The sequence below is a fragment of the Pseudophryne corroboree genome, chromosome 8 (assembly GCF_028390025.1).
Source record: "Pseudophryne corroboree isolate aPseCor3 chromosome 8, aPseCor3.hap2, whole genome shotgun sequence".
Classification (NCBI taxonomy): domain Eukaryota; kingdom Metazoa; phylum Chordata; class Amphibia; order Anura; family Myobatrachidae; genus Pseudophryne; species Pseudophryne corroboree.
In genome coordinates, this window is record NC_086451.1 from 172,013,122 (window position 1) to 172,030,807 (window position 17,686).

The 17,686-nt window shown below is 43.2% G+C and overlaps 6 non-coding genes and 1 pseudogene across 6 annotated transcripts; all 7 read right to left on the minus strand.

Moving 5' to 3' along the window:
* Positions 1 to 12,202: 12,202 nt before the first annotated feature.
* On the minus strand, positions 12,203 to 12,366 carry LOC134950451 (U1 spliceosomal RNA). Its single transcript, XR_010183368.1, has one exon. It is a non-coding gene; the product is annotated as a U1 spliceosomal RNA (small nuclear RNA).
* A 671-nt stretch (positions 12,367 to 13,037) lies between these two features.
* On the minus strand, positions 13,038 to 13,200 carry LOC134952685 (U1 spliceosomal RNA). The gene has a single exon (XR_010185155.1). It is a non-coding gene; the product is annotated as a U1 spliceosomal RNA (small nuclear RNA).
* A 152-nt stretch (positions 13,201 to 13,352) lies between these two features.
* On the minus strand, positions 13,353 to 13,516 carry LOC134951184 (U1 spliceosomal RNA). Its single transcript, XR_010183972.1, has one exon. It is a non-coding gene; the product is annotated as a U1 spliceosomal RNA (small nuclear RNA).
* Positions 13,517 to 14,186: 670 nt separating this feature from the next.
* Positions 14,187 to 14,349, minus strand: LOC134952330 (U1 spliceosomal RNA). Its single transcript, XR_010184879.1, has one exon. It is a non-coding gene; the product is annotated as a U1 spliceosomal RNA (small nuclear RNA).
* A 152-nt stretch (positions 14,350 to 14,501) lies between these two features.
* LOC134951708 (U1 spliceosomal RNA) lies at positions 14,502 to 14,665 on the minus strand. The gene has a single exon (XR_010184397.1). It is a non-coding gene; the product is annotated as a U1 spliceosomal RNA (small nuclear RNA).
* A 696-nt stretch (positions 14,666 to 15,361) lies between these two features.
* On the minus strand, positions 15,362 to 15,503 carry LOC134953397 (U1 spliceosomal RNA; annotated as a pseudogene).
* Positions 15,504 to 15,657: 154 nt separating this feature from the next.
* Positions 15,658 to 15,821, minus strand: LOC134950406 (U1 spliceosomal RNA). The gene has a single exon (XR_010183330.1). It is a non-coding gene; the product is annotated as a U1 spliceosomal RNA (small nuclear RNA).
* Between the last annotated feature and the right edge of the window lie 1,865 nt (positions 15,822 to 17,686).

The following is a 17,686-nucleotide window of genomic DNA, read 5'->3' on the forward strand; positions in this document are numbered from 1 at the left end:
AGCAGAGAGATCAAGTAGAATAAGTAGAGAGTAGTGTCCCTTAGATTTAGCAGCATGGAGGTCATTGCATACTTTTGTAAGGGCAGTTTCAGTGGAGTGGAGAGGACGGAAGCCAGACTGGAATGGGTCAAGCAGTGAGTGTGAGGAATGAAAGGAAGTAAGGCGGTTGTAGACAATACGCTCAAGGAGTTTGGAGGCAAAAGGGAGAAGAGAGATGGGTCGGTAGTTGGAGAGAGTGTTTGGATCAAGGGTAGGTTTTTTAAGAATAGGAGAGATGAGAGCGTGCTTGAAGGCAGAGGGGACAGTGCCTGATGAGAGGGAGAGATTGAGAAGGTGGGAAAGATGGGAACAAGCAGAAGAAGAGATGTGGCAGAGGAGGCGGGAGGGGATAGGGTCAAGTGGGGAGGTGGTGAGGGGACAGGAACGAATGAGGGCCATGACTTCCTCTCCAGATGCATGGGAGAAAGATGACAGAGTTGGTGCGAGGGATGGGGAGGGTTGGTAAGGGATGGGAGAAGGCTGGTTACTGATAGTCTGGTGTGATGTGATGTCCTGACGTATGGAGTCAATTTTGGATGTGAAGTAAGTGGCAAAGTCAAGAGCAGAGAGTGAGGAAGGGAGACGAGGTGGAGGTGGGCAGAGGAGTGAGTTGAGAGTGGCAAAGAGGCGCCGGGGGTTGGAAGACTGGGAGGAGATGAGGTTCTTGAAGTATGACTGTTTAGCAAGAGAAAGGGCAGCACTGAAGGATGAGAGCATAAGTTTGAAATGGAGGAAGTCTGCCTTAGAGCGTGATTTCCTCCAGTGTCGCTCAGCAGTACGTGAGCATTTTTGCAGATATCTGGTGCATTTGGTGTGCCAGGGTTGAGGTGTTAATTTGCGAGGGTGAACAGTGGTTGGTGGAGCAACAGAGTCAAGAGCAGAAGTAAGGGAAGCATTGTATGTGGAAGTGGCTTGTTCAGGGCATGAGAGAGAGAGAGAGAATAGGAGAGAGAAGTGAGTCAAACAGGGAGGAAAGGAATGTGGTGTCAATAGCTTAAATGTTACGCTTAGTGATGGTAGCCTTAGGAGGTTGAGATGGGAAAGTCGAGAGAGATAGGTTGAAGGAGAGCAGGTGGTGGTCAGAGAGGGGAAATGGGGAGTTGGAAAAATCAGAAATATCACAGCGGTGAGTGAAGACCAGATCCAGTGAGCTCCCATTCACATGGGAGGGTGAGGAGGTCCACTGGGAGAGACCAAGTGAAGAGGTGAGGTTAAGGAGTTTAGAGGCAGGGGATTGTGTGGGGATGTCAATAGGGATGTTGAAATCGCCTAGGATAATGGTGGGGATGTCAGAAGAGAGGAAGTGAGGAAGCCAGGAAGCAAAGTTGTCGATGAATTTGGAAGCAGTGCCAGGGGGGCGGTAAATGACAGCTACTCTAAGATGGACTGGTTGGAAGAGACATATGGAGTGGACCTCAAATGTAGATAATATAAGGGATGGTTCTGGTGGTATGAGTTGGTAGGAGTAACTAGAAGGTAAAAGGACCCCAACACCACCCCCATGGCGACCCCCAGGTCGGGGGGTGTGTGTGAATGTAAGGCCCCCAGCAGAGAGAGCAGCAGCAGAAGTAGTGTCAGAGGGCGTAATCCAAGTTTCAGTAATGGCTAGTAGGTGTAGGGAGTTGGAAATGAAAAGGTCATGAGTGGGGACCAGTTTGTTACAAACGGATCTGGCATTCCAGAGGGCACAGGATAGGGGGTATGAGTTTGTGGGAGAGATGTGAATTAGATTTTCAGGGTTGCTGTAGCGATGAGGTGGGATTAACTTTGAGGGCAGGGATGAGAGAGTAGTGATGGTACGGGTGCCTGAGATAGGAGGGGAAACTGCAGGAGGTGGGCAGGGAGGGAGGTCAGTGTGATGTGGATGGGGGTGTGGGGAGGTGACAGGGAAGGGAGAGAGGGAGCAGGGCTGAGTTGTGGGGTAGCAGGACCATGGGGCAGAGGTGAATGAAAGTGGGGTAACAGGAAAGGTGGGGGAAGGAAATAGAGGGATGGAGGGGAGACAGAGGAGGAGGTGGAGGAGACTAGGGGGGAAGGATAAAGATACATTATTAGGTAGACACTGAGTGATGTGGGGAGTATAAGAAAGCATTCACATAGTGTTAAGTAGGTAAATAGGTTGAGGGAAAGTGGAAGTAGGAGAGGAGACTGTAAGGGAATCCGAGCAGAAGAATTGTAGAAATGCAGGTGAGAAAAGCAGTGTAGGCTCAAGGGGTGTAGATTTAGTATGAAATGAGTCAAAAGCGTAGATAAAGTGGGTGCAGAAATGTATTTGGAGTGTAAGAAATGAAAGGATTGTGAGAGGTTTAAGAAGCAATGGTAATTATGTTAGATGTTTTAAGTGTTTGCAGGTAAAATTGCATTGGTGCAGCTGTGCTTAAAAAACAAAATTACAATAATACAGATACAGGCATTTGTAGGTGAAATGGATGGTTTATGAAATGTCCAAGTAAGGTAGTTCTGTGCTATGTAATCAGATGCAACAATCAGGAGGTGAGTGATCTGAGGAGTAAGTGACTCACATTTGTTATTAGTTCTTCAGTTTTCTTTGTTTTGTTAGATTGGTGTGCTTCTGTTTTCCTTCTTTTTCACTTCGATTGAACGCTAATTGAACACTGCTGTTATGTGTCAATTTTATCACGCTTTTATAAAAATGCACGCTTAGATCAATAAATGCACAGCCAAATGGCTTTGCACAGCCTACACCATTGGGCTTTAGTAGAAGACTATTACACGTGAAACCAATAATTGAAATCTGTAACCACACCCCACCCCCTCAAATGCCAGGCAATAAATTACCTTAAAAACAACAACCAGGCATTCCACAAAGATTAAACTGGGTCTATATCATTCAAAACTTTAAAAAAGTACTTCAAAATCACATACTATGCAATAATGTTTCAATTTGCATTACCCAGCAGAATTAGCTTTGCATATATAGATATAGTGCAGCAGAATATATTGGTGGTTGTAGTCAATTGTAATTACCCAGCAGAATTAGCTTTGCATATATAGATATAGTGCAGCAGAATAGATTGGTGGTTGTAGTCAATTGTAATTACCTGTAGGTGACAAGAAGAGAAGAAACGTCAATTCACAATCGATATCAGCTGAAGATAAATTAACGCTGATTGAACGCTGCGTTATGTGTCAATTTTATCACGCTTTGATAAAAATGCATGCTTAGATCAATAAATGCACAGCCAAACAGCTTTGCACATCCTACACCATTGGACTTAAGTAGAAGTCTGGTGGCCAGCAAAATTTTGCACTGTCCTCCTACTATATATAGTGCGCACAACTACTAAAATACACCACAGGTATGGATGGATAGTATACTTGACGACACAGAGGTAGGTAGAACAGTGGCCTACTGTACCGTATTGCTATATATTATATACTGGTGGTCAGCAAAATTCTGCCCTGTCCTCCTACTATATATACTGCGCACAACTACTAAAATACACCACAGGTATGGATGGATAGTATACTTGACGACACAGAGGTAGGTAGAGCAGTGGCCTACTGTACCGTACTGCTACATATTATATACTGGTGGTCAGCAAAATTCTGCCCTGTCCTCATACTATATAATACAATGCAGCACAGATATGGAGCATTTTTCAGGCAGAGAACGTAGATATTTTCAGCACACTGAGCACAGATATTTGCAAGCACACTGAGCACAGATATTTGCAGCACACTGAACACAGAAACTGAGAAAACGCTGCACGTCCTCTCCCTATCATCTCCAATGCACAAGTGAAAATGGCGGCGACGCGTGGCTCCTTATATAGAATAGAATAGCTGCTGACGGGCACGATTGAGGGAGGAAAGGGACATTTGAATCCAGCCCATAGATGCAATGTGAATATGTAATTTGTACCTTCCTATCTTAAAATGTATATACAGTGTATATGTCACAACTGAGGGCCTGAGCTGACTGGAGGCAGCCTCAGTTGTAGGGGCTGAGGTGTAGTGGAACCTGGGAGGTTGTATCAGACCCCTGGACATGTAAGTTAAATGTAGAAGAATTGCCCGAAGGCGTGCCCACGACAACCAGGATAAAAGTCAATGATGTTTATTTTGACAAACTCCATGCATCACAGCAGTAATAAAAGAGAAACATAAAATCAGCAGAGAAATAATACAGTTCCTGAGTACTACAGGAGGGCAAGGACCACAGGGCTCTGGTAGTATGAGACAGTTCTTATTATCTTCTAGTTGGAAAGTCCTTACCAGGCCCGACTGTAGCAATGGAGATAGCCCAGGATCATACTAGCTGGTGTTCCAGGAAAAGCTGGGCTGCTGTGGATAAAATGGCTGCTGTGGGTACTGGCTGAAACCAGACTGATGTAAGCACGGAGTGGATTGCTGGATGGAACCAGCCAAATAATAAATGAAGCTTGAGAGCGATGAAATATGATTGATATATGGAGTTTGAGAGCGGTGAAATAATAGTGCCGGTGGTGAGTGGTAATCTGCGGAAATGATACCGGCACTTTAAGAAGAGCTGATCTCTGCTGGAAGCAGGTAAATCTGTAACTGGAAACAGATGAGTCCCAGAGGACTGGAGAGTCAGGCTGCACCGCAGGTGGTAGACTAGAGCGGGTCTCTTTAGTGGAGGTTTGGAGATGGTAACTGGAACCTGGAAAACAACCACGGGAGAGAGACAAACTGGAACTAGGTTTGACAACCAAATCACTAACGCCTTCCTTGCTCAGGCACAGAATACTTATACCTGCAGCAAGGAAGGGATTGGCTAGGCAATTTTGCAGATTACAATGGAAACAGCGGATTGGTGGAAATGAACAGGTGACAGAATCCAACATGGCTGCGCCCATGCAGACACTTGGAGGGAAGATTGGTTTGATAATCCATGTGGGAACTTTAACAGCAATGGCGGCGCCGGCCACAGTAAACAGGAGACGCCAGACTGATGAGTGCACATTTGAACCACGCGGGCAACAGCGGAGGCCGCGGCTGACATAAGCGCCACTCTGACATCCTGCATGCAGAAACTCAGGGACGGCGGCGGAGGCCGCGGGAGATGCCATTCAAGATGTAACATGGCGCCGCTGTGACAGCGTCTCAGAGTGACAGGAGAGGAGGCAGGAATGGGGACATCAGAATAACAGATGGGATCCGGTCCTGGAGCGCTGAGCCAGCCTTAGGAGGCATCTGAAAGGTAAGTTATGGCGTCCAGATACCCGGATCGTGACAGTATACACTAGAGGTCTTTCCGAACCCCCTAATCCTAACATTGTAATTTGCTTTAGGGCGCACCTCCAATTAGTCTAGTGTTTCTTGCTGCCTTTCCAATGAAGCAAGTTTAATTTAGTAATAGGTGAAAAACCATCCCTACAAAGGTGTTAATCAGAGACTTGGCTTTGTGGACACTTTTCAGAGAACAACTTTGTTAGCATAAAAGTAAAGCCAGAAAATGAAGAGCTGTTTAATCACTCAATTGGATTTTTTTGCCAGCATATTTCTTTTTCTCTGCAACCCACTGCTAAATTGTGCTTCCTAGCTGTTTTTATAAAATCACTGAATCAAATCTAACTCTGATTACATCAGAGAAGGCCAGGTACCCTACACCAGAACAGGGGGTTTGAAATTTTGACTTGTCTACTTAAAGATCACCAAAATCTGATAACAAGGTCAATTACGTCCCTGGGTGGGATTGAACCACCAACCTTTTGGTTAATAGCCGTGCACACTAACTGATTGCGCCACAGAGACACTTTGCAAAAGACCATACTGACAAAGGCTAATAAGCATTCATCTAAAACGTTTCCTAGAAAAACTTTAAAAAGTCAATAATCTGGAGAGTTTTTGTAAGATGTTTCTTCCATCAACCAACGAAGAAACACATTGGTACTTTCCCATGATGAGTGAGTGCTTCAGGATCTCTTGCACTTACATGTGCAGCAGAGTACAGCAATGGAAGCATGCTGGGCCCATAACCCAGAGGTAGGCAGATTGAAACTATCCTCTGCTATATGCATTTTTTTTTGTTAATTAAAGTAATCCAAAACTGGGATTGATATTTTGGCTCTTTTATTTTTACTTAAAGTACAATAACTTTTACCATTTTAATTTGTTTTAATAGTATATTGACAGTATAGTTTTCTTTAAAAAATCCACTTAATTTTCTTTACCCTATTATTAAAAGGGTAATTGACAAAAACAAACTACATTGTCACCAGAAGAGCAATACAAAATGTACAAGTGATATATTAAAATCATCTTTCCAGCTTGAATTTCAATGATGCATTGGGGCAACGATTTTGTGAGAAACATCTTCACCCTTAAATAAAGATTTTCTTAATTCCTTACCTGTGTGCTAATTAGATATCACCTTGTTTTCACATTAAGCAGACTTCTACATGAGAAAGCAGCAAGGATGCAGTGGCGTTAATGTTTCCTGGTGTCAACCTGTATTATTTCAGTAGACATTGAAATGAGGATGCATCTTGCTGCCTTTCCAATGAAGCAAGTTTAATTTAGTAATAGGTGAAAAACCATCCTTACAAAGGTGTTCATCAGAGACTTGGCTTTGTGGACACTTTTCAGAGAACAAATTTGTTAGCATAAAAATAAAGCCAGAAAATGAAGAGCTGTTTAATCACTCAATTGGATTTTTCTGCCAGCATATTTTTTTTCTCTGCAACCCACTGCTAAATTGTGCTTCCTGGCTGTTTTTTATAAAATCACTTAATCAAATCTAACTCTGATTACATCAGAGAAGGCCAGGTACCCTACATCATAAGAGGGGGTTTGAAATTTTGACTTGTCTACTTAAAGATCACCAAAACCTGATCACAAGGTCACTTATATCCCTGGGTGGGATTGAACCACCAACCTTTTGGTTAGTAGCCAAACACACTAACTGATTGCACCACAGAGACACTTTGCAAAAGTGGATACTGACAAAGGCTAATAAGCATTCATCTAGAACGTTTCCTAGAAAAACTTTAAAAAGTCAATAATCTGGAGAGTTTTTGTAAGATGTTTCTTAGATCAACCAAAGAAGAAACACATTGGTACTTTCCCATGATGAGTGAGTGCTTCAGGATCTCTTGCACTTACATGTGCAGCAGAGTACTGCAATGGAAGCATGCTGGGCCCATAACCCAGAGGTAGGCAGATTAAAACTTTCCTCTGCTATATGCATTTTTTTTTAATTAAAGTAATCCAAAACTGGGATTGATATTTTAGCTCTTTTATTTTTACTTAAAGTACAATAACTTTTACCATTTTAATTTGTTTTAATAGTATATTGAAAGTATTGTTTTCTTTTATAAATCCACTTAATTTTCTTTACCCTATTATTAAAATGGTAATTGACAAAAACAAACTACATTGTCACCAGAAGAGCAATACAAAATGTACAAGTGATATATTAAAATCATCTTTCCAGCTTGAATTTCAATGATGCATTGGGGCAACGATTTTGTGAGAAACATTTTCACCCTTAAATAAAGATTTTCTTAATTCCTTACCTGTGTGCTAATTAGATATCACCTTGTTTTCACATTAAACAGACTTCCACATGAGAAAGCAGCAAGGATGCAGTGGCGTTAATGTTTCCTGGTGTCAACCTGTATTATTTCAGTAGACATTGAAATGAGGATGCATCTTGCTGCCTTTCCAATGAAGCAAGTTTAATTTAGTAATAGGTGAAAAACCATCCTTACAAAGGTGTTAATCAGAGACTTGGCTTTGTGGACACTTTTCAGAGAACAAATTTGTTAGCATAAAAATAAAGCCAGAAAATGAAGAGCTGTTTAATCACTCAATTGGATTTTTTTGCCAGCATATTTCTTTTTCTCTGCAACCCACTGCTAAATTGTGCTTCCTAGCTGTTTTTATAAAATCACTGAATCAAATCTAACTCTGATTACATCAGAGAAGGCCAGGTACCCTACACCATAAGAGGGGGTTTGAAATTTTGACTTGTCTACTTAAAGGTCACCAAAATCTGATAACAAGGTCAATTGCGTCCCTTGGTGGGATTGAACCACCAACCTTTTGGTTAATAGCCGTACACACTAACTGATTGCGCCATAGAGACACTTTGCAAAAATACGTACTGACAAAGGCTAATAAGCATTCATCTAAAACGTTTCCTAGAAAAACTTTAAAAAGTCAATAATCTGGAGAGTTTTTGTAAGATGTTTCTTCCATCAACCAACGAAGAAACACATTGGTACTTTCCCATGATGAGTGAGTGCTTCAGGATCTCTTGCACTTACATGTGCAGCAGAGTACTGCAATGGAAGCATGCTGGGCCCATAACCCAGAGGTAGGCAGATTAAAACTATCCTCTGCTATATGCATTTTTTTTTAATTAAAGTAATCCAAAACTGGGATTGATATTTTTGCTCTTTTATTTTTCATTAAAGTACAATAACTTTTACCATTTTAATTTGTTTTAATAGTATATTGAAAGTATTGTTTTCTTTTAAAAATCCACTTAATTTTCTTTACCCTATTATTAAAATGGTAATTGACAAAAACAAACTACATTGTCACCAGAAGAGCAATACAAAATGTACAAGTGATATATTAAAATCATCTTTCCAGCTTGAATTTCAATGATGCATTGGGGCAACGATTTTGTGAGAAACATTTTCACCCTTAAATAAAGATTTTCTTAATTCCTTACCTGTGTGCTAATTAGATATCACCTTGTTTTCACATTAAACAGACTTCCACATGAGAAAGCAGCAAGGATGCAGTGGCGTTAATGTTTCCTGGTGTCAACCTGTATTATTTCAGTAGACATTGAAATGAGGATGCATCTTGCTGCCTTTCCAATGAAGCAAGTTTAATTTAGTAATAGGTGAAAAACCATCCTTACAAAGGTGTTAATCAGAGACTTGGCTTTGTGGACACTTTTCAGAGAACAAATTTGTTAGCATAAAAATAAAGCCAGAAAATGAAGAGCTGTTTAATCACTCAATTGGATTTTTTTGCCAGCATATTTCTTTTTCTCTGCAACCCACTGCTAAATTGTGCTTCCTAGCTGTTATTATAAAATCACTGAATCAAATCTAACTCTGATTACATCAGAGAAGGCCAGGTACCCTACACCATAACAGGGGGTTTGAAATTTTGACTTGTCTACTTAAAGATCACCAAAATCTGATAACAAGGTCAATTACGTCCCTGGGTGGGATTGAACCACCAACCTTTTGGTTAATAGCTGTACACACTAACTGATTGCGCCACAGAGACACTTTGCAAAAGTACTTACTGACAAAGGCTAATAAGCATTCATCTAGAAAGTTTCCTAGAAAAACTTTAAAAAGTCAATAATCTGGAGAGTTTTTGTAAGAATTTTCTTAAATCAACCAACGAAGAAACACATTGGTACTTTCCCATGATGAGTGAGTGCTTCAGGATCTCTTGCACTTACATGTGCAGCAGAGTACTGCAATGGAAGCATGCTGGGCCCATTACCCAGAGGTAGGCAGATTGAAACTATCCTCTGCTATATGCATTTTTTTTGTTAATTAAAGTAATCCAAAACTGGGATTGATATGTTAGCTATTTTATGTTTACTTAAAGTACAATAACTTTTACCATTTTAATTTGTTTTAATAGTATATTGACAGTATTGTTTTCTTTCAAAAATCCACTTAATTTTCTTTACCCTATTATTAAAATGGTAATTGACAAAAACAAACTACATTGTCACCAGAAGAGCAATACAAAATGTACAAGTGATATATTAAAATCATCTTTCCAGCTTGAATTTCAATGATGCATTGGGGCAACGATTTTGTGAGAAACATCTTCACCCTTAAATAAAGATTTTCTTAATTCCTTACCTGTGTGCTAATTAGATATCACCTTGTTTTCACATTAAACAGACTTCCACATGAGAAAGCAGCAAGGATGCATTGGCGTTAATGTTTCCTGGTGTCAACCTGTATTATTTCAGTAGACATTGAAATGAGGATGAATCTTGCTGCCTTTCCAATGAAGCAAGTTTAATTTAGTAATAGGTGAAAAACCATCCTTACAAAGGTGTTCATCAGAGACTTGGCTTTGTGAACACTTTTCAGAGAACAAATTTGTTAGCATAAAAATAAAGCCAGAAAATTAAGAGCTGTTTAATCACTCAATTGGATTTTTCTGCCAGCATATTTTTTTTCTCTGCAACCCACTGCTAAATTGTGCTTCCTAGCTGTTTTTTATAAAATCACTTAATCAAATCTAACTCTGATTACATCAGAGAAGGCCAGGTACCCTACATCATAAGAGGGGGTTTGAATTTTTGACTTGTCTACTTAAAGATCACCAAAATCTGATAACAAGGTCAATTACGTCCCTGGGTGGGATTGAACCACCAACCTTTTAGTTAATAGCCGTGCACACTAACTGATTGCGCCACAGAGACACTTTGCAAAAGTCTATACTGACAAAGGCTAATAAGCATTCATCTAAAACGTTTCCTAGAAAAACTTTGAAAAGTCAATAATCTGGAGAGTTTTTGTAAGATGTTTCTTCCATCAACCAACGAAGAAACACATTGGTACTTTCCCATGATGAGTGAGTGCTTCAGGATCTCTTGCACTTACATGTGCAGCAGAGTACTGCAATGGAAGCATGCTGGGCCCATAACCCAGAGGTAGGCAGATTGATACTATCCTCTGCTATATGCATTTTTTTTTAATTAAAGTAATCCAAAACTGGGATTGATATTTTAGCTCTTTTATTTTTACTTAAAGTACAATAACTTTTACCATCTTAATTTGTTTTAATAGTATATTGACAGTATTGTTTTCTTTCAAAAATCAACTTAATTTTCTTTACCCTATTATTAAAATGGTAATTGACAAAAACAAACTACATTGTCACCAGAAGAGCAATACAAAATGTACAAGTGATATATTAAAATCATCTTTCCAGCTTGAATTTCAATGATGCATTGGGGCAACAATTTTGTGAGAAACATCTTCACCCTTAAATAAAGATTTTTTTAATTCCTTACCTGTGTGCTACTTAGATATCACCTTGTTTTCACATTAAACAGACTTCCACATGAGAAAGCAGCAAGGATGCATTGGCGTTAATGTTTCCTGGTGTCAATCCGTATTATTTCAGTAGACATTGAAATGAGGATGCATCTTGCTGCCTTTCCAATGAAGCAAGTTTAATTTAGTAATAGGTGAAAAACCATCCCTACAAAGGTGTTCATCAGAGACTTGGCTTTGTGGACACTTTTCAGAGAACAAATTTGTTAGCATAAAAATAAAGCCAGAAAATGAAGAGCTGTTTAATCACTCAATTGGATTTTTCTGCCAGCATATATTTTTTTCTTTGCAACCCACTGCTAAATTGTGCTTCCTAGCTGTTTTTTATAAAATCACTTAATCAAATCTAACTCTGGTTACATCAGAGAAGGCCAGGTACCCTACATCATAAGAGGGGGTTTGAAATTTTGACTTGTCTACTTAAAGATCACCAAAACCTGATCACAAGGTCAATTACATCCCTGGGTGGGATTGAACCATCAACCTTTTGGTTAGTAGCCAAACACACTAACTGATTGCGCAACAGAGACACTTTGCAAATTTGCATACTGACAAAGGCTAATAAGCATTCATCTAGAACGTTTCCTAGAAAAACTTTAGAAAGTCAATAATCTGGAGAGTTTTTGTAAGATGTTTCTTAGATCAACCAACGAAGAAACACATTGGTACTTTCCCATGATGAGTGAGTGCTTCAGGATCTCTTGCACTTACATGTGCAGCAGAGTACTGCAATGGAAGCATGCTGGGCCCATAACCCAGAGGTAGGCAGATTGAAACTATCCTCTGCTATATGCATTTTTTTTGTTAATTAAAGTAATCCAAAACTGGGATTGATATTTTAGCTCTTTTATTTTTACTTAAAGTACAATAACTTTTACCATTTAAATTTGTTTTAATAGTATATTGACAGTATTGTTTTCTTTCAAAAATCAACTTAATAGTATCTCACCTGGCAGGTAAGTAGGAGTTGGGCTAGAGCTGGGGAGGGTCGCTGCTCGGGCACCCCCCTGTCAAGTGAAGGAGATCCAACTGAGGCAGCACAAGGGAACTCTCGAAGAAGAACAAGGCTAGAGGAAGATCTGATACAAAGAAATCTGACTTTTACAAGAGCTGACCAGAAGAAAGCACAAACACAGTCCCCCACTACCACAAATAATGCAGTCGAGTTTCCCACATTTGGGGAAATCACAGGGGTCAGCATACCCAGAATGCAATGAATGAACCTCACCCTGGGAGAACAATCTTCATGACCATGGTATCTCCTATGCAAAATAAGTATGATTTGGGATAGGGCTGGGGAGGGCCGCTGCTCAGGCACATCTCTGTCAAGTAAAGGAGATTCAACTGAGGCAGCACAAGGGAACTCTCATCTGGGGACAACAACTGCAGGGAGAACACATATTTTCAGATGAACATGGGAGGGCAGAAGGCTGCCTAATACTGAAGAACCCCCAAACAACAAACCAAATGCAACAACTAGTACAAGCATTCCTGGGGGAAGGTCTGCAGAAGACGGATTTGCATACGGTGATGTCATCCAAGCAGTGGGCCAAAGTTGGCTGGAACCCTCGTCTGCATATGAAAAGAGAAAAGGGGTATGCAGGGCATGGCGGCCTTTTGCGGCGCTTGGATGACCCCTAGTTCGCATTAAACACCTCCACCCTCCTTCGGTGTGGGGCTCATGTTGGCTATGCCCCAGCCCCTGAAGCATTCAAGCTGATTTCTTGCAGCAGCTGGGCACTGTAACAGCTCCAGAGCTGCTCTGTAAGGCAAGTAAAAGGGTGTGGGCCCTGCAGCACTACCTGTAGTTCGCATTGTGTGTTGGAAGGCACAAATTAAGCATACGGGAGAAGTCAGGATAGTGCGCAAGGGCATAGAAGGGAGCGGCTCAAGAAAAGAGAAGTGGAAACAGACAGCAAACTAGGCTGGAGAGAGACCTGAGACAAAGAGATCTGAATTATACGAGAGCCGACCAGGGGAAACACAAATTATGCAGTCAAGTTTCCCACATTTGGGGAAATCGCAGGAGCAGCACACCCAGAGTGCATTGGGTGAGCCTTGCCCTGGGAGAAGCAACTTCATGATCATAGTATCTCACCTGGCAGGTAAGTAGGAGTTGGGCTAGAGCTGGGGAGGGTTGCTGCTCGGGCACCCCCCTGTCAAGTGAAGGAGATCCAACTGAGGCAGCACAAGGAAACTCTCGAAAGATGAACAAGGCTAGAGGAAGATCTGAGACAAATAAATCTGACTTTTACCAGAGCTGACCAGAGGAAAGAACAAACACAGTCCCCCACTACCACAAATAATGCAGTTCAGTTTCCCACATTTGGGGAAATCATAGGGGTCAGCATACCCAGAATGCAATGAATGAACCTCACCCTGGGAGAACAATCTTCATGACCATGGTATCTCCTATGCAAAATAAGTATGATTTGGGATAGGGCTGGGGAGGGCCGCTGCTCAGGCACATCTCTGTCAAGTAAAGGAGATTCAACTGAGGCAGCACAAGGGAACTCTCATCTGGGGACAACAACTGCAGGGAGAACACATATTTTCAGATGAACATGGGAGGGCAGAAGGCTGCCTAATACTGAAGCACCCCCAAACAACAAACCAAATGCAACAACTAGGCAAGCATTCCTGGGGGAAGGCCTGCAGCAGATGGATTTGCATATGGTGATGTCATCCAAGCAGTGGGTCAAAGTTGGCTTCAACCCTCGTCTGCATATGAAAAGAGAAAAGGGGAGTGCAGGGCATGGCGGCCTTTTGCGGCGCTTGGATGACCCCTAGTTCGCATTAAACACCTCCACCCTCCTTCGGTGTGGGGCTCATGTTGGCTATGCCCCAGCCCCTGAAGCATTCAAGCTGATTTCTTGCAGCAGCTGGGCACTGTAACAGCTCCAGAGCTGCTCTGTAAGGCAAATAAAAGGGTGTGGGACCTGCAGCACTACCTGTAGTTCGCATTGTGCGTTGGAAGGCACAAAGTAAGCAGACGGGAGAAGTCAGGATAGTGCGCAAGGGCATAGAAGGGAGCGGCTCAATAAAAGAGAAGTGGAAACAGACAGCAAACTAGGCTGGAGAGAGACCTGAGACAAAGAGATCTGAATTATACGAGAGCCGACCAGAGGAAACACAAATTATGCAGTCAAGTGTCCCACATTTGGGGAAATCAGAGGAGCAGCACACCCAGAGTGCAATGGGTGAGCCTTGCCCTGGGAGAAGCACCTTCCTGATCATAGTATCTCACCTGGCAGGTAAGTAAGAGATGGGCTAGAGCTGGGGAGGGTCGCTGCTCGGGCACCCCTCTGTCAAGTGAAGGAGATCCAACTGAGGCAGCACAAGGGAACTCTCGAAAGAAGAATAAGGCTAGAGGAAGATCTGAGACAAAGAAATCTGACTTTTACCAGAGCTGACCAGAGGAAAGCACAAACACAGTCCCCCACTACCACATAAAATGCAGTCGAGTTTCCCACATTTGGGGAAATCACAGGGGTCAGCATTCCCAGAATGCAATGAATGAACCTCACCCTGGGAGAACAATCTTCATGACCATGGTATCTCCTATACAAAATAAGTATGTTTTGGGATAGGGCTGGGGAGGGCCGCTGCTCAGGCACATCTCTGTCAAGTAAAGAAGATTCAACTGAGGCAGCACAAGGGAACTCTCATCTGGGGACAACAACTGCAGGGAGAACACATATTTTCAGATGAACATGGGAGGGCAGAAGGCTGCCTAATACTGAAGCACCCCCAAACAACAAACCAAATGCAACAACTAGTACAAGCATTCCTGGGGGAAGGTCTGCAGAAGACGGATTTGCATACGGTGATGTCATCCAAGCAGTGGGCCAAAATTGGCTGGAACCCTCATCTGCATATGAAAAGAGAAAAGGGGTATGCAGGGCATGGCGGCCTTTTGCGGCGCTTGGATGACCCCTAGTTCGCATTAAACACCACCACCCTCCTTCGGTGTAGGGCTCATGTTGGCCATGCCCATGCCCCTGAAGCATTCAAGCTGATTTCTTGCAGCAGCTGGGCACTGTAATAGCTCCAGAGCTGCTCTTTAAGGCAAGTAAAAGGGTGTGGGCCCTGCAGCACTACCTGTAGTTTGCATTGTGCATTGTAAGGCACAAAGTAAGCAGACGGGAGGAGAAGTCAGGTTAGTGCACAAGGGTATTGAAAGGAGGGGCTCAAGAAAAAAAGAAGTGGAAACAGACAGCAAACTAGGCTGGAGAGAGACCTGAGACAAAGAGATCTGAATTATATGAGAGCCGACCAGGGGAAACACAAATTATGCAGTCAAGTTTCCCACATTTGGGGAAATCGTATGGGCAGCACACCCAGAGTGCAATGGGTGAGCCTTGCCCTGGGAGAAGCAACTTCATGATCATAGTATCTCACCTGGCAGGTAAGCAGGAGTTGGGCTAGAGCTGGGGAGGGTCGCTGCTCGGGCACCCCCCTGTCAAGTGAAGGAGATCCAACTGAGACAGCACAAGGGAACTCTCGAAAGAAGAACAAGGCTAGAGGAAGATCTGAGACAAAGAAATCTAACTTTTACCCCAGAGCTGACCAGAGGAAAGCACAAACACAGTCCCCCACTACCACAAATAATGCAGTCGAGTTTCCCACATTTGGGGAAATCATAGGGGTCAGCATACCCAGAATGCAATGAATGAACCTCACCCTGGGAGAACAATCTTCATGACCATGGTATCTCCTATGCAAAATAAGTATGATTTGGGATAGGGCTGGGGAGGGCCGCTGCTCAGGCACATCTCTGTCAAGAGTAGGAGATTCAACTGAGGCAGCACAAGGGTACTCTCATCTGGGGACAACAACTGCAGGGAGAACACATATTTTCAGATGAACATGGGAGGGCAGAAGGCCGCCTAATACTGAAGCACCCCCAAACAACAAACCAAATGCAACAACTAGTGTAAGCATTCCTGGGGGAAGGCCTGCAGCAGATGGATTTGCATATGGTGATGTCATCCAAGCAATGGGTCAAAGTTGGCTTCAACCCTCGTCTGCATATGAAAAGAGAAAAGGGGCGTACAGGGCATGGCAGCCTTTTGCGGCGATTGGATGACCCCTAGTTCGCATTAAACACCTCCACCCTCCTTCGGTGTGGGGCTCATGTTGGCTATGCCCCATTCCCTGAAGCATTCTGTTAGGCGCCGAGGGTCCGCTCGTCAGTGCGGCCGGCGCCTAGCAACGGGGACGCCACTGTCGGATCGTGTTCCCCGTTGCTGGGTCTAAGTTTATATCTTCACTGGTTTCCTGGCTGTGTAGCATGCAGCTGCATGGCATGTTGTAATTATCACTCATCTGTTTCCCTGACCATGCAGCTTGTCAGCTGCATAGCATTTAAATCCAATCAGCCTCCAAACAGCTGATTGGAAGACTCTCTGTTAAAAGCACTCCCAGGACTCCTCACAGACGCCGGTGATAGCTTCCTGTTTGCCTGTGTCTGCTGCAGAGAAAGTTCCCAGTCCCGGTTTACCCGTTTGTTCCTGTTCTCAGTGATCCTGTACTCGGAAGTTACCATCTGTTCCTGGAGTCTGATCAAGCACCTTTAACATCTGGTGGTGTTCGTGAGTCGCGGCGCAGCCGTGTGTTGCGGCTTGTCCGCTATTATTATTATTTTGTTTATATTGTGTTCTGGAGCTTTGCGGAGGATTCCGCTTCCACAAGATCCACTCTGGTGTCCAGCGGTGCCGGATAGGAGTGTCGGATCAGTGGATCTTTGGTTGTCCTTTTCCCTGGCGGCTAGTCCGCACATACCTTTTGATTTAGTTAAGTTAGCTTGTAACCCCTGGCTTGGTTGCTTAGTCAGAGGGCCCCTTGTTATCACCCTGTCTCGGACTTCCCCTTGTCTCCCATTAAGACCTGCGGGGGCATCGGGGTTGGGCAGACATAATCCGCCCTTCGAACGCGGCTGCCATGGGCTCAAGCAACCATAGTCTCGCAGGGGATTTCTGATAACACGGGCGAGACAACGGAGTTAGGGTGCCAGGGGTTACTAGGCTTTCCAGCTCCCACAACCTGTATATGGTTCCTGTGCTCAGATCCCTGCCATAAGATCTTCCCCAGTCTGGGGTACAGGAATCGTAACATTATCACCGGCCAACAAAAGAAAAAATTTCAACAGGAGTTAATTTTTTCACTGATCCAGTTGGGAGAATTTTTGTCGGCCTCATGAATCCCACCGGTGTTGGGCCAAACCCTGGCCAGTTCCTAGTTAGTCAGATTCAGGAACTTACCCAGATGGTTCAGGATCTGTCCCTCCGGGTGAGCTCACAGGAAGATCTGTTACGGACTTCCCCGAGGGTCGTCCCTGAACCAAAAATGCATCTGCCTGACCGTTTTTCTGGGGATAGAAAACAGTTTTTTAATTTTAAAGAGTCTTGTAAACTGTATTTTCGTTTGAGACCAGTCTCCTCAGGTACGGAGGCTCAGCGGGTTGGGATTGTAGTTTCTCTGCTTCAGGGGGATCCTCAGACCTGGGCTTTTGGTTTGAAGACAGACGATCCGGCCTTATCGTCTGTAGACGCCTTTTTTAAATCTTTGGGGCTATTGTATGACGACCCTGATAGAGA